This window comes from Arachis ipaensis, chromosome B5 (genome assembly GCF_059453495.1).
Source record: "Arachis ipaensis isolate K30076 ecotype BB chromosome B5, ASM5945349v1, whole genome shotgun sequence".
Classification (NCBI taxonomy): Eukaryota; Viridiplantae; Streptophyta; class Magnoliopsida; order Fabales; family Fabaceae; genus Arachis; species Arachis ipaensis.
This window is the reverse complement of record NC_142440.1, coordinates 70,020,001-70,034,487: the sequence shown is the minus strand read 5'-3', so window position 1 is coordinate 70,034,487 and position 14,487 is coordinate 70,020,001. Positions and strand designations below refer to the sequence as shown.

At 37.0% G+C, this 14,487-nt stretch overlaps 1 non-coding gene across 1 annotated transcript; it reads left to right on the top strand.

Moving 5' to 3' along the window:
* The first annotated feature begins 581 nt into the window (after positions 1–581).
* LOC148564560 (small nucleolar RNA R71) lies at positions 582–689 on the top strand. Its single transcript, XR_015884183.1, has one exon. It is a non-coding gene; the product is annotated as a small nucleolar RNA R71 (small nucleolar RNA).
* Positions 690–14,487: the final 13,798 nt, after the last annotated feature.

The following is a 14,487-nucleotide window of genomic DNA, read 5'->3' as shown; positions in this document are numbered from 1 at the left end:
ACTAGATTTGCTAAATTAGAAGCATTTTGTTCAGAGTTCTCTGTCTGTTGCTGAGTTGATGATGGAAAAGGCTTGCTATTGCTAAACCTGTTTCTTCCACCATTATTAAAGCCTTGTTGGGGCTTTTGATCCTTCCATGAGAAATTTGGATGATTTCTCCATGTTGAGTTATAGGTGTTTCCATATGGTTCACCTAAGTAATTTACCTCTGCTATTGCAGGGTTCTCAGGATCATAGGCTTCTTCTTCAGGAGAAGCCTCTTGAGTACTGTTGGATGCAGCTTGCATTCCATGCAGACTCTGAGAAATCATATTGACTTGCTGAGTCAATATTTTATTCTGAGCCAATATGGCATTCAGAGTATCAACTTCAAGAACTCCCTTCTTCATAGGCATCCCATTACTCACAGGATTCCTTTCAGAAGTGTACATGAACTGGTTATTAGCAACCATGTCAATGAGTTCTTGAGCTTCTGCAGGCGTTTTCTTTAGGTGAATGGATCCACCTGCAGAAGTATCCAGTGACATCTTTGATAGCTCAGATAAACCATCATAGAATATATCCAGGATGGTCCATTCTGAAAGCATGTCAGAAGGACACTTTTTGGTCAACTGTTTGTATCTTTCCCAAGCTTCATAGAGGGATTCACCTTCTTTCTGTCTGAAGGTTTGAACATCAGCTCTAAGCTTGCTCAGCTTTTGAGGAGGAAAGTACTTGGCTAAGAAAGCCGTGACCAGCTTATCCCAAGAGTTCAGGCTGTCTTTAGGTTGAGAATCTAACCATAATCTAGCTCTGTCTCTTACAGCAAAAGGGAAAAGCATGAGCCTGTAGACTTCAGGATCTATTCCATTAGTCTTAACAGTATCACATATCTGCAAGAATTCAGTTAAGAACTGAAAAGGATCTTCAGATGGAAGTCCATGAAACTTGCAGTTCTGCTGCATCAGAGAAACTAATTGAGGTTTTAGCTCAAAGTTGTTTGCTCCAATGGCAGGAATGGAGATGCTTCTTCCATGTAAATTGGAATTAGGTGCAGTAAAGTCACCAAGCATCTTCCTTACATTATTATTATTTTCGGCTGCCATCTCCTCTTCCTGTTCAAAAATTTCTGAAAGGTTTTCTCTGGATTGTTGTATTTTAGCTTCTCTTAATTTTCTCTTCAGAGTCCTTTCAGGTTCCGGATCTGCTTCCACAAGAATGTTCTTATCCTTGCTCCTGCTCATATGACAAGGAAGAATGGACAGAAAAATGATAATAATAATAGAGATCCTTTATACCACAGTATAGGGATCCCTTTGTGAGTGGAAGAAAAGAGGGAGACAAAGAATGTAATATAAAGGAAGAAACACAACTGTGAGAATGGAAGAGATGTGAGATGAGATGTTAGGATATGAATGAATAAACAGAATAGGATGGGGGAGGTATAATTTTCGAAAATTATTTTGAAAAGGAGTTAGTGATTTTTGAAAATTGGTTTTTGAAAATTTGTTAGTCTTTTTCGAAAATTTTTTTGAAATAAAAATAAAAATAAAAATAATTAGTTAATTAAAAAGAAATTTTTGAAAAAGGGGAAGATATTTTCGAAAAATGAGAGAGAGAGTTAGTTAGGTAGTTTTGAAAAAGTTAAGAAACAAACAAAAAGTTAGTTAGTTAGTTGAAACAAATTTTGAAAAGATAAGAAGTTAGGAAGTTAGAAAAGATATTTTGAAAAGATATTTTTGAAAAAGATAAGATAAGAAGATATTTTTGAAAAGATATGATTGAAATTAGTTTTGAAAAAGATTGGATTTTTAAAATCTCAATTAATGACTTGATTCATAAGAAATCACAAAATATGATTCTAGAACTTAAAGTTTGAATCTTTCTTAACAAGCAAGTAACAAACTTCAAATTTTTGAATCAAAACATTAATTGATTATGTTATTTTCGAAAATTTGGTATAAAAATAAGAAAAAGATTTTTGAAAAATATTTTTGGAATTTTCGAAAATAACTAAGAAATTTGAAAAAGATTTGATTTTTGAAAAAGATTTTGAAAAAGATAAGATTTTCAAATTGAAAATTTGATTTGACTCATAAGAAACAACTTTGATTTTTAAAAATTTTTGAAAAAGTCAACTCAATTTTCGAATTTGATGAGAGAAAAAGGGAAAGATATTTTTTTTGATTTTTGAAATTTTTATGATGCAAGAGAAAAACACTAAAAAGATGCAATGCATGAAATTTTTAGATCAAAACATGTGATGCATGCAAGAATGCTATGAATGTCAAGATGAACACCAAGAACACTTTGAATGTCATGATGAACATCAAGAACATATTTTTGAAAAATCTTTAATGCAAAGAAAACATGCAAGACACCAAACTTAGAATTCTTTAATGCTTACGCACTAAGAATTCAAGAATGCATATGATAAACATGAAAAGACACAAAACAAAAAATCATCAAGATCAAACAAGAAGACTTACCAAGAACAACTTGAAGATCATGAAGAACACCATGAATGCATGAAATTTTTGAAAAATGCAAGATACACATGCAATTGACACCAAACTTATGATATGACTCAAGACTCAAACAAGAGCACAAAAATATTTTTGATTTTTATGATTTTCTAAAATTTTTTGGATTTTTATTTTATATTTTTCGAAAAATTATATGAAAAAGAAAAAATAAGGATTCCAAAATTTTCAACATGAATTCCAGGAATCTTATGCTCTAAAGCTCCAATCAAAGGGTCAGGCATGGCTTAATAGCCAGCCAAGCTTTAGTATGTAACTCAGACATGACACGCCTGACATTCCTTACATTCCACAGCCAATTGGCTAAGAAAGATAAAGAAGCTCTTCTCTTGAGTATAAGGATTGAGACATGGCTTTACAGCCAGCCAGGCTTCAACATGCTTCATGAAACACTAGAATTCATTCTTAAAAATTCTGAAGCCATAGAATAATTTATTTTTGAAAACATTTTTTTTTTCGAAAACAAATGAGAGATTTTTGAAAATATTTTTGAAAAATTTTTGAAAATAAAATAAAAAGAAAATTACCTAATCTGAGCAACAAGATGAACCGTCAGTTGTCCAAACTCGAACAATCCCCGGCAACGGCGCCAAAAACTTGGTGCACGAAATTGTGTTCACATCAATGTAGTATTCTTTGTTGTTGTATGGAATCATTATTATGGCACCTATGTGTGGACACAACTCCGTTCAACTAACCAGCAAGTGCACTGGGTCGTCCAAGTAATACCTTACGTGAGTAAGGGTCGAATCCCACGGAGATTGTTGGTATGAAGCAAGCTATGGTCACCTTGCAAATCTCAGTCAGGCGGATTTAAACATGATATTTTATTAGATTCAAATAAACAATAAAAGGGATAGAGATACTTATGTAGATTCATTGGCAGGGATTTCAGATAAGCGAATGGAGATGCTTTTCGTTCCTCTGAACCTCTGCTTTCCTGCTATCTTCATCCAATCAGTCTTACTCCTTTCCATGGCTGGCTTTATGTGATACATCACCACTGTCAATGGCTACTTTCGGTCATCTCACGGGAAAATGATCCAATGCCCTGTCACGGCACGGCTAATCGTCTGGAGGCATCACCCTTGTCAATGGCTTCATCTTATCCTCTCAGTGAATAATCTGCTCACGCACCCTGTCACGGCACGGCTATTCATCTGTTGGTTCTCGATCATGCTGGAATAGGATTTACTATCCTTTTGCGTCTGTCACTAACGCCCAACAATCGCGAGTTTGAAGCTCGTCACAGTCATTCAATCATTGAATCCTACTCAGAATACCACAGACAAGGTTTAGACCTTCCGGATTCTCTTGAATGCCGCCATCATTCTAGCTTACGCCACGAAGATTCTGGTTAGGAGATCTAAGAGATACTCATTCTAGCTTTAATTCATGTAGAACAGAAGTGTTTGTCAGGCACGCGTTCATAAGGGAGAAGGATGATGAGCGTCACACATAATCATCACCTTCATCACGTTCTTGGGTGCGAATGGATATCTTAGAAGAGAAATAAGAAGAATTGAATAGAAAACAGTAGTACTTTGCATTAATCTTTGAGGAACAGCAGAGCTCCACACCTTAATCTATGGAGTGTAGAAACTCTACCGTATGAAAATACATAAGTGAAGGTCCAGGCATGGCCGAGATGGCCAGCCCCCTAAACGAGATCAATAGTCTCCTAAGATGAACAATGGAATAAAACTGAGACCAAAGATGGTCTAAAAGACTAGTAAAAGGTCCTATTTATAATAAACTAGTCACTAGGGTTTACATGAGTAAGTAATTGATGCATAAATCCACTTCCGGGGCCCACTTGGTGTGTGTTTGGGCTGAGCTTAAGTGTTGCACGTGCAGAGGCCATTTGTGGAGTTGAACGCCAGTTTCTGTGCCAGTTTGGGCGTTCAACTCTGGTTTTGGATCCTTTTCTGGCGCTGGACTCCAGATTTGGGCAGAAGGCTGGCGTTGAACGCCAGTTTACGTCGTCCATTCTTGGCCAAAGTATAGACTATTATATATTGCTGGAAAGCCCTAGATGTCTACTTTCCAAAGCAATTGGAAGCGCGCCATTTCGAGTTCTGTAGCTCCAGAAAATCCACTTTGAGTGCAGGGAGGTCAGAATCCAACAGCATCAGCAGTCCTTTTTCAACCTCTGAATCTGATTTTTGCTCAAGTCCCTCAATTTCAGCCAGAAAATACCTGAAATCACAGAAAAACACACAAACTCATAGTAAAGTCCAGAAATGTGAATTTAACACAAAATCTATTAAAAACATCCCTAAAAGTAACTAGATCCTACTAAAAACATACTAAAAACAATGTCAAAAAGCGTATAAATTATCCGCTCATCAAATTTCTTCATTCTCAATCCAAAATTTCAAAACAGAAAGTAGAGGTTGCAGAAGATAGTAAAATGAAAACTAGAGAGTAACACTTAGATCCAATCTCAAGTCTCAGAGCTCTCAATGAAAACTCAAAGTAAAGAAAATGAAAAATTAGCTAAGAGTAAACTAGAAAATGAAAAATAAGCTAAAAGGTAAAAGGTCCCATACAAATCAAACTAACTCCTATTTATACACTTTCTATTTTTGATCTTTAGAATTTCGAGTGGGCTTTTCAAATTGGTGAAGAATTGGATCCAAGTTGGTTTTTAATTGAAATTGAACCATGGATCATCTTCCAGGGGAGCGCTCGGTTAACTAACCCAACGTAGCGCTACCCATTGCCTTTGGCCTTCAATTTTGTTGTGTGTTTTGTGTCGTGCCAAGAATTTGGCATAGCGCTTGATAAACCACTATTTTATGGTTTATCTTGTGCTCAATTGAGTGGATTTTATCAACTCTTTACCCACTTATTCATACTTTTTGCATGGTTTTACATTTGCCTTCCTAATTATGTGCTTTGATTGAAAACATGCTTCTTTGGCCTTAAGTTCCCTATGTTTAATCCTCTCTTATTACTATTAGATACCTTGATATGTGTGTTAAGTGATTTCAGATATTACAGGACAGGAATGGCTCAGAGGATGGAAAGGAAGCATGCAAAAGTGGAAGGAATACAAGAAGTTAGAGAAATTGCTAAGCTGTCCAGACTGACCTCTTCGCACTCAAATGGCTATAACTTTAGCTACAGAGATCCAAATGACGCGGTTCTAGTTGTGTTGGAAAGCTAACATCTGGGGCTTCGATTTGATATATAATATGCCATAGTTTCCCTGACGCTAGGTGACGCGAACGCGTGCCCTACGCGGCCGCATCGCAGTGGCGAAAATCAGCATGTTTGAATTCGCAACCAGCGAATTCTGGGCTGTTTCTGACCCAGTTCTCGGCCCAGAAAGCACAGATTAGAGGCTATAAAGTGGAGGAATGCATCCATTCATAAACAGGCTTTCACATTCACAATTTTAGGAGTAGATGTAGTTTTTAGAGAGAGAGGTTCTCTCCTCTCTCTTAGGATTAGGATTTAGGACTTCTCTTAGTTTTAGGAGTGACTCTCAATCCCAGGTTCAATGTTCTTTTAGTTTATATTTATCTCTTATTTTCAGATACTTTAATGCTTATACTAGTTATGTTGCCTATTTGGCTTATGCTACATTCACGTTATGATTTTCTTTGAATTAATATTATTTGAGGTATTTCAGTTATTATTGCTTTCTTTTATTTACATAATTATTGCTTCCCATCTGAAGGCATTTTTATTCCAGTAGATTTACTTTTCCCCTTTTGGTTTTGGTTAAGAAATCAACTCAGGAGTTATCCAATTCAACAGCATAATTGATAATTGTTATCTTGCCAATTGAGTTGAACTTCAATAATCCCAAGCTTTTCTTAGGAAATAAATAGGATTCGAAGATCAAACCAATTTGTCCCTTGACTTTCCTTTGCTTTAGTAAAGGTCAACTAAGTGGAATTAAGATTCAACTTTCATTATTATTGATAAGGATAACTAAGTCTGGACTTCCAATTTCTTATACCTTGCCAAGAGATTTTATTATTATTATTTTATTTTACTTGTCATATAACATATTTCCTCCTTACTTCCAAAACCCCTAATTTACAATCTTCATAACCAATAATAAGAACATACTTCCCTGCAATTCCTTGAGAAGACGACCCGAGGTTTAAATATTCGGTTATCAATTTAAAAGGGGTTTGTTACTTGTGACAACCAAAACATTTTTAAGAAAGGTTGATTGCTTGGTTTAGTAACTATACTCACAACAAGAGTTGACTATAACCTCTAAACCATCAATCTTCAGCTCTTTCAAAATGGCGCCGTTACCGGAAAATTGCAAACGTGTGCCTTATTATTGGTTATTGTAAATATTAAAAAAAAAATCAATTTTCAATTTTCAATTTTAAAAATTCAATTTTCAAAATTTAAAATTCAAATTTAAAATTTTTTTTTTCAAATTTCAATTTTAAAAAATTCAAAATTCAAATTTTAAATTTCAAATTCAAAAATTTGAATTTCAAATTTGCTCTTATTTTTGTTTTTAAATTTTTATTAACTAACTATGAGTTCTCACCCCTCTCGCTTCAAGTTTGATTCCAATGTTGTTGTTAGGAATGAAAACTATAATGAGAACAGGCATCAAGGTTGGAAGAATCAAAGATGGGAGGAGCCACAAGGATTTGATCAACCCTCATGGCAACAACCACCTCCAATGGACTATCAACAACCATTCTGTGATGCATATCAAGGCAATGGATATGGTGAGCAATCTTTTGATTATCAACAACCACCACCATATGCCTATGAACCCTCTCCTCAACATAACTTTGGACCACCAAACTCACAAGCCCCTTTCCGCCATTCACCTCCATATGACCCTAACCCTCAACCATCATACCAACCACCTTATGAGCCATATGAACCATATATAGAACCACCCCAATTCCAACCCAATTACTCACAAGAACCACCACTTCAATATTCACCATCTCCATATCCATCAATCCAAGAGCACTATGATCCTATTTATGAAAACCGAGTACATCAAGAGACAAAGGATCATTTCAAGAAAACAGTGGATCGATTTCATGCAACCATTCGTCAATTGGAGCAAGCAATAAATCAATTAGCTTCCCGACGTTCGGACACTCAAGGAACCCTCATGGCTTCATGTGGACAATCTAATGAAGAGCGTAGCATGAAGGAGATACTAGAAACTCCAGTGGACAGTACGGAGCATGACTTTGTACTGGAACAAGTAGAGGAAGCCGGAATTATTGAAGAAGAAGAAGTGGTTGAAGACTTAGGAGATGCAGAACCTCCATGGGAAGGTCCAGTCATAGAACCCCCTTCCAAGACATTTGAAATTGATGCTAAGGAGGGTGTACAACCTCCAAGGCATATCACAGTTGAAGACTTGGAAGAGGTTGATCAAGAAGTTGAAATTGAAAAAGCTTGCAAAGAGGTGGTAATTATCAGAGAAGAGCACAAGGGAGTGGAGCTTGCAATTTCATTAAAAATACCTCTCCCTAAGTTGCCATCATCCTTCACAACATTCAAGTGGGTAAAATTCATATCCCTTAGCTTTCTAATTCCACTTGAATATGGGCTACTGGAGACGGATGGTCAACTTAGAGCTCTTTGTAACATTAAGAGTAAGAGGAAGATGGCCAGTGGTAAGAATTGTCCTGCAAGGTTCATTATGGTTGGAAGCTTTAAGTTTAAACGCAACGGTTGGTGTAGAGCTCAATTGAATGGGTCTAGGAAGCTGTTTGGTAGCTGCAGTGAGAATTCAAATTACTTATCACCCAGCTGGAAAAATACAGATCCCGACAAAAATGGGTGTAAAAGCAAAGTTTGAGACCCTGGAATCTGCTCTGACATCTGTCACCCCGGGAGCCTAAGAATCTGTTTGAAGATTTTTAAGGGCTTTACATGCCTAGTTTGGGACCCCGAAGGTTACTGGAGATACAAACATTGGTGGAGATTCCTGGATGAGTTCAAACACAAGCCACCATAACAGGGAGCTCACCAAATGTCCAACTTAAGGACTTTAACTAAAAGTGCTAGGTGGGAGACAACCCACCATGGTATAATCATTCCTTTCTCAATTTTAATTTTATTTAGTTTTGTTTGTTTTTGAATTTTATTTTATTGAACCTGGAATCATGCATAGCATTCACATTTATCATTGCAGTCTGCATTTTGCATAAAAAAAAAGCACGCACGCGACGCGGCAGCGTCGCTGACGCGTCCGCGTCACCGGTGCAATGGAAAGAAAAGAAAACAAACAGAAAGTCACGCAAGAGCGTGGCTGGAGGCGTGCCAATGGAACAAATCGTCCCACACGACCGCGTCATATGGGAATAATGGCCTCCCACGCGACCGCATGCCACACGCGGCTGCGTGACCAGGATTTCGACGTAATAACGGTGCACAGCCGAAAGTTGTGCGAGAGTAGTGCTGGATTGGTGCTGAACGCATAATCCTTCCCACGCGGCCGCGTGACCCACGCGACCGCATCAGATTCCTCTAAAGGCCACTCACGCGATCGCATGCCCCATGCGATCGCGTCACTTAAAACCTGGCACTAATATGATTTTGAACAGAGAGTTGTGCGAGCGCGAGGCTGCCCTCGCGCCAGTAGCATAAACTGTGTCACACGACCGCGTCATTTAGTTTAAGCGCAAGTCACGCGACCGCGTGCCCCACGCGACCGCGTCGCTTGTGCCGCACAGCTTATCCTAATTTGTCAAATATCTTATCTTTTCTCCCCCAATCCTAATTTTTCCTCCCTCCTTTCTTACTTACTTCTTCTTCCCTTCTTTCCCTTCTCATTCTTCTTATCTTTTATTTTATTTTACTTAATTTATTTGAATATTTCATTCATTGCATTTTAATTTAGTGCATATTTTTATTTTCTTTTCTGAATTTATTATTCCATTGGTGTTAAAAATTTCTTATTCAACTGTTACATCTTTTCTGGTATTTTCTTGGTGCTTATGACTTGTTTTATTCTGGATAGGTAATATTATTTATATCAATGCCAATCTTTTATATATGTATTACTTTTACATTGATATGAATTTTTATTATCTCTCCTTACCTACACTCTCTTCCCTATTTTTGCAAATTTTTGCACTCTTGATTTGCCATGTACTTCTACTATTTTCTCATTTGCATGTTGTAGCTACCGTGTAATTGAGACCCTCATTATTTGGCATTAACCAACCCATGTTTTATTTGCTTTTTTTCTTTGATTTGGGTTACTTTTCTTCCCTTTTTCTTTCAGGATGGCCACCAGAAAGAGGACCAGAAGACGTTTACATGGGGGAAGACAAATAAGTCAATCTGCACAATCCTTGAAGAAAAGCATCAGTTGGAACAACCCGTCCACCTGCACATCTTAGCATGCACCGAGGACGGTGCAATCTTTAAGTGTGGGGAGGTCGATACCGATCTCCATGGGTTAGTCACTGTTCTATATCAACACCAATGGTTTATTTTCCTTGTTAGTTGTTGCATTTGCATGTTTGATTGCATATTTGTTTGTTTGATTTTATGCATACTTTACCACTTGGTTGAAGTAATATTTTCTTTTTCAAGAAACCTTTTAAGAGTATTTCACTAATTTGAATAAAATTTAATGTTACACTTGTTTGAAGAGATATTATACTGGAACATGGTTTAGAGCTCGAACACACAAAACCTGTGAGATTTTGAGCCTATTTGAATTGGTTGCATTTTTAAACCAATAATTTATTTTTAGTGTGTATTTTTCTCTCTAAAATTGTGATCTTTGTCTTGCTTAATTCTATATTTCTATTATTTGATGTATGCATACACTTACATGATTGAGGCCTTTGTTTCACTAAGCTTACATACCCATATGGCCTTACCTTTCATTATCCCTTGCAAACCAATGTTGAGCCTATTTTACCCATTTGTTCTTTACTTTAGCTCATTACTAACTCTAAGCGGAAAACAATAATGTCCTTAATTTGAATCCTTAGTTAGCTTAGACTAGTGAGAATGCTTATGATTTAAGTGTGGGAAAAGTGGGTTTGGAAACGTTTGGTTTAAGAATTGGGCATTGTATATCTTTATGAAAATGTGAAAAAAATATTTAGGACATGATTCATGCATCCAATAATTTAATCATATGCAATGTGAAAAATAAAAGAAAAGAAAAAGAGCAATATAAAAAAAAAAGAAATGAGAAAAAGAAAAGAAAAAGAGCAATTAAGTAAAAAGGGGACAAAATGCCCCAAAGTAAGTGGTGAAAGCAATGCATATGTACTGTACTTGAAATAAGAATGCATGAATATGTGGAAAACATGGTTAATGGATAGTTAGATGTAGTATTATGATTACATGGATTGTCTTAAGTTAGGTGGGAAAAGTTTAAGTTAATTAAGGATTCAGATTTTAGTCCACTTGACCAAATACAATCCTACCTTAACCCTAACCCCATTACAACCCTTAAAAGACCTCTTGATATGTGTATCTGTTAATTAAATTTATGTTGATTGTTAGATGAAGAGCAAGCCTTAGAAAGCAAGGTTAGTGGAGAATTGAGAGAATCGAACCTAAAACACTTGAGTGATTAGAGTGTATACACTACCAGTGAGGGTTCGATGCTCAATTCCTTGTTCCCCGCTTTCATGAGCTATTTTCTTCTTGCAAGTCTATTTGTACTTCATTTTCATGATTTGAATTAGTGAAATCCAGTTCATATTTCCTCTTGAAAGATTTGTTTAATTTTAACTAAGTAGGTAGAAACATTTTGCATGTAGTTACATTCATAGGTTGCATTTCATATTAATCTACCATTCCTCTTCATCTTTATAGCTTCTCTTGAGCTTAGCATGAGGACATGCTAATGTTTAAGTGTGGGGAGGTTAATAAACTACTATTTTATGGTTTATCTTGTGCTCAATTGAGTGGATTTTATCAACTCTTTACCCACTTATTCATACTATTTGCATGGTTTTACATTTGCCTTCCTAATTATGTGCTTTGATTGAAAACATGCTTCTTTGGCCTTAAGTTCCCTATGTTTAATCCTCTCTTATTACTATTAGATGCCTTGATATGTGTGTTAAGTGATTTCAGATATTACAGGGCAGGAATGGCTTAGAGGATGGAAAGGAAGCATGCAAAAGTGGAAGGAATACAAGAAGTTGGAGAAATTGCTAAGCTGTCCAGCCTGACCTCTTTGCACTCAAACAGCTATAACTTTAGCTACAGAAGTCCAAATGACGCAGTTTCAGTTGCGTTGGAAAGCTAACGTCTGGGGCTTCGATTTGATATATAATAGGCCATAGTTGCCCTGAAGCTAGGTGACGCGAACGCGTGCCCCACGCGGCCGCGTTGCAGTGGCGAAAATCAGCATGTTTGAATTTGCAACCAGCGAATTCTGGGCTGTTTCTGACCCAGTTCTCGGCCCAAAAAACACAGATTAGAGGCTATAAAGTGGGGGAATGTATCCATTCATAAACAGGCTTTCACATTCACAATTTTAGGAGTAGATGTAGTTTTTAGAGAGAGAGGTTCTCTCCTCTCTCTTAGGATTAGGATTTAGGACTTCTCTTAGTTTTAGGAGTGACTCTCAATCCCAGGTTCAATGTTCTTTTACTTTATATTTATCTCTTATTTTCAGATACTTTAATGCTTATACTAGTTATGTTGCCTATTTGGCTTATGCTACATTCACGTTATGATTTTCTTTGAATTAATATTATTTGAGGTATTTCAGTTATTATTGCTTTCTTTTATTTACATAATTATTGCTTCCCATCTGAAGGCATTTTTATTCCAGTAGATTTACTTTTCCCCTTTTGGTTTTGGTTAAAAAATCAGTAACTCAGGAGTTATCCAATTCAACAGCATAATTGATAATTGTTATCTTGCCAATTGAGTTGAACTTCAATAATCCCAAGCTTTTCTTAGGAAATAAATAGGATTCGAAGATCAAACCAATTTGTCCCTTGACTTTCCTTTGCTTTAGTAAAGGTCAACTAAGTGGAATTAAGATTCAACTTTCATTATTATTGATAAGGATAACTAAGTCTGGACTTCCAATTTCTTATACCTTGCCAAGAGATTTTATTATTATTATTTTATTTTACTTGTCATATAACATATTCTCTCCTTACTTCCAAAACCCCCAATTTACAATCTTCATAACCAATAATAAGAACATACTTCCCTGCAATTCCTTGAGAAGACGACCTGAGGTTTAAATACTCGGTTATCAATTTAAAAGGGGTTTGTTACTTGTGACAACCAAAACGTTTGTAAGAAAGGTTGATTGCTTGGTTTAGTAACTATACTTACAACGAGAGTTGACTATAACCTCTAAACCATCAATCTTCAGCTCTTTCAGCACTCCATTAAAAGAACCACCGCAGCGCTCAATGGCCTTGTCCTAGGCTCCAATCTCGTGCCAAAGCCCATTGGATGCAGTAAAGTAGCGCTCAGTCAACTAACACAACGCAGCGCCTTTGCTTTGGAGCGGGTTCCTACTTCGAGCCTTGCTTCTCTCATTCTGGAGCCAATTTTCCTTGTGCCAAGCAATGCAAAGTAGCGCTCAGTAAGGGAACTTCACGCAGCGCCCCTTTTTTGTGGAGAGAGCTCTCTTGTTCGAGCCTTGGTGAATCCAATTTGGTGCACATTTCTCATGAAGAGTAGCGCTTAGTTAAATAAGGGAACGGAGCGCCCCTCTCTTTGCTTCCTTGTAGCGCTCCTTCCTTGCTAGCATGTGCCTGGTTCAAACCTTGCTAGCTTCATTTTGGACACTTTCCTTGCATACTAACGCTCCTTCCCTCTCTTGGTTCATGGGTTTGAATCCTGGCTCCTTCACTAGCAATTGTCACATTATAATTTTCTTTGGAATGGAGCCCGATAAAGTTAACTAAGTTAACTGAGCGCTATTAATTTTCTTTAGTTTCTTGGGCACTCAGTTAAGAGAGTTCACTTAGTGCCCTGCCTTTGCTCCCTTGGCCTTTGCTCTAGCGCTCAAATAGAGAGCGCTATGCTCAATTAGTGAGCGCCATGGCCTTGCCTTGGTTGATGCCACGCTTTTGTTTCCTTAGGCCACGCTTTATAGGCACGCTTTCCTTGTTTCTTTCTTTTCTTCACCTACAAGTAATCAAAACAACCAATCAAAGCATCACCAAATTCACAAGGTTTATAAATCCTTCAAATACCAACTAATTCTAGCTTAAACCTCATGATTTTGTGTCAAATAAATGATGGTTGATTGATTCAACAAAACCATGCAAATCCACTCCAAATCACTTACTTATAATGCAAGAAAGTGCATAAAACCTAATGAAACAAGTGAAAAATGCTTGAGAAGCTAGCATAAGATGACTTGTCATCAATGGTGCTACATTCTTCAGTTAACACCATACTTTCATCATTTCTCTAACTTCTCTTCTTGGTCATTAACTCCTTCAAAAACTTAGCATAGAGTGACATTTGCTTTAATGCTTCAGCAAAGGGAATATTGATCTGTAGTCTCTTGAAAACCTCCAAGAATTTGGAGAATTAGTTGTCCTTTTCATTCTTCATTAATCGTTGAGGGTAAGGAGCTTTTGGGACATATGGCCTTAGGATTCCTTTTTCTTTTGGTGGATTGGGAGCATGTGTTCGTGCTTCTTCCTTGTCACTTAGGCTTTCATCTACTTCCCTCTCTTGAGTTTCCTTTGAGGTCTTTTTCAGTTCCTTTCCACTCCTGAGTGTAATAGTCTTGCATTCCTCCCTTGAGTTTATCTTGGTGGCATTATAGGGGTTATGGCTAGGGGCTTGCTTGGACAGGTATCCAATCTGTGCTTCAAGTTTTTGGATAGCAGCATCTTGGTTTTGCAGATTAGATATCACCTCCTCCTAGAAATTTTTCATGTCTTTAGACTCCTTGAAAAGATTTTCAAGCATGGCTTCAATCCAGCATAGCCTGTCCTCAGATGGTGATGGTTGGTTGGAATTGGGGGGTTGAGAATGGTTG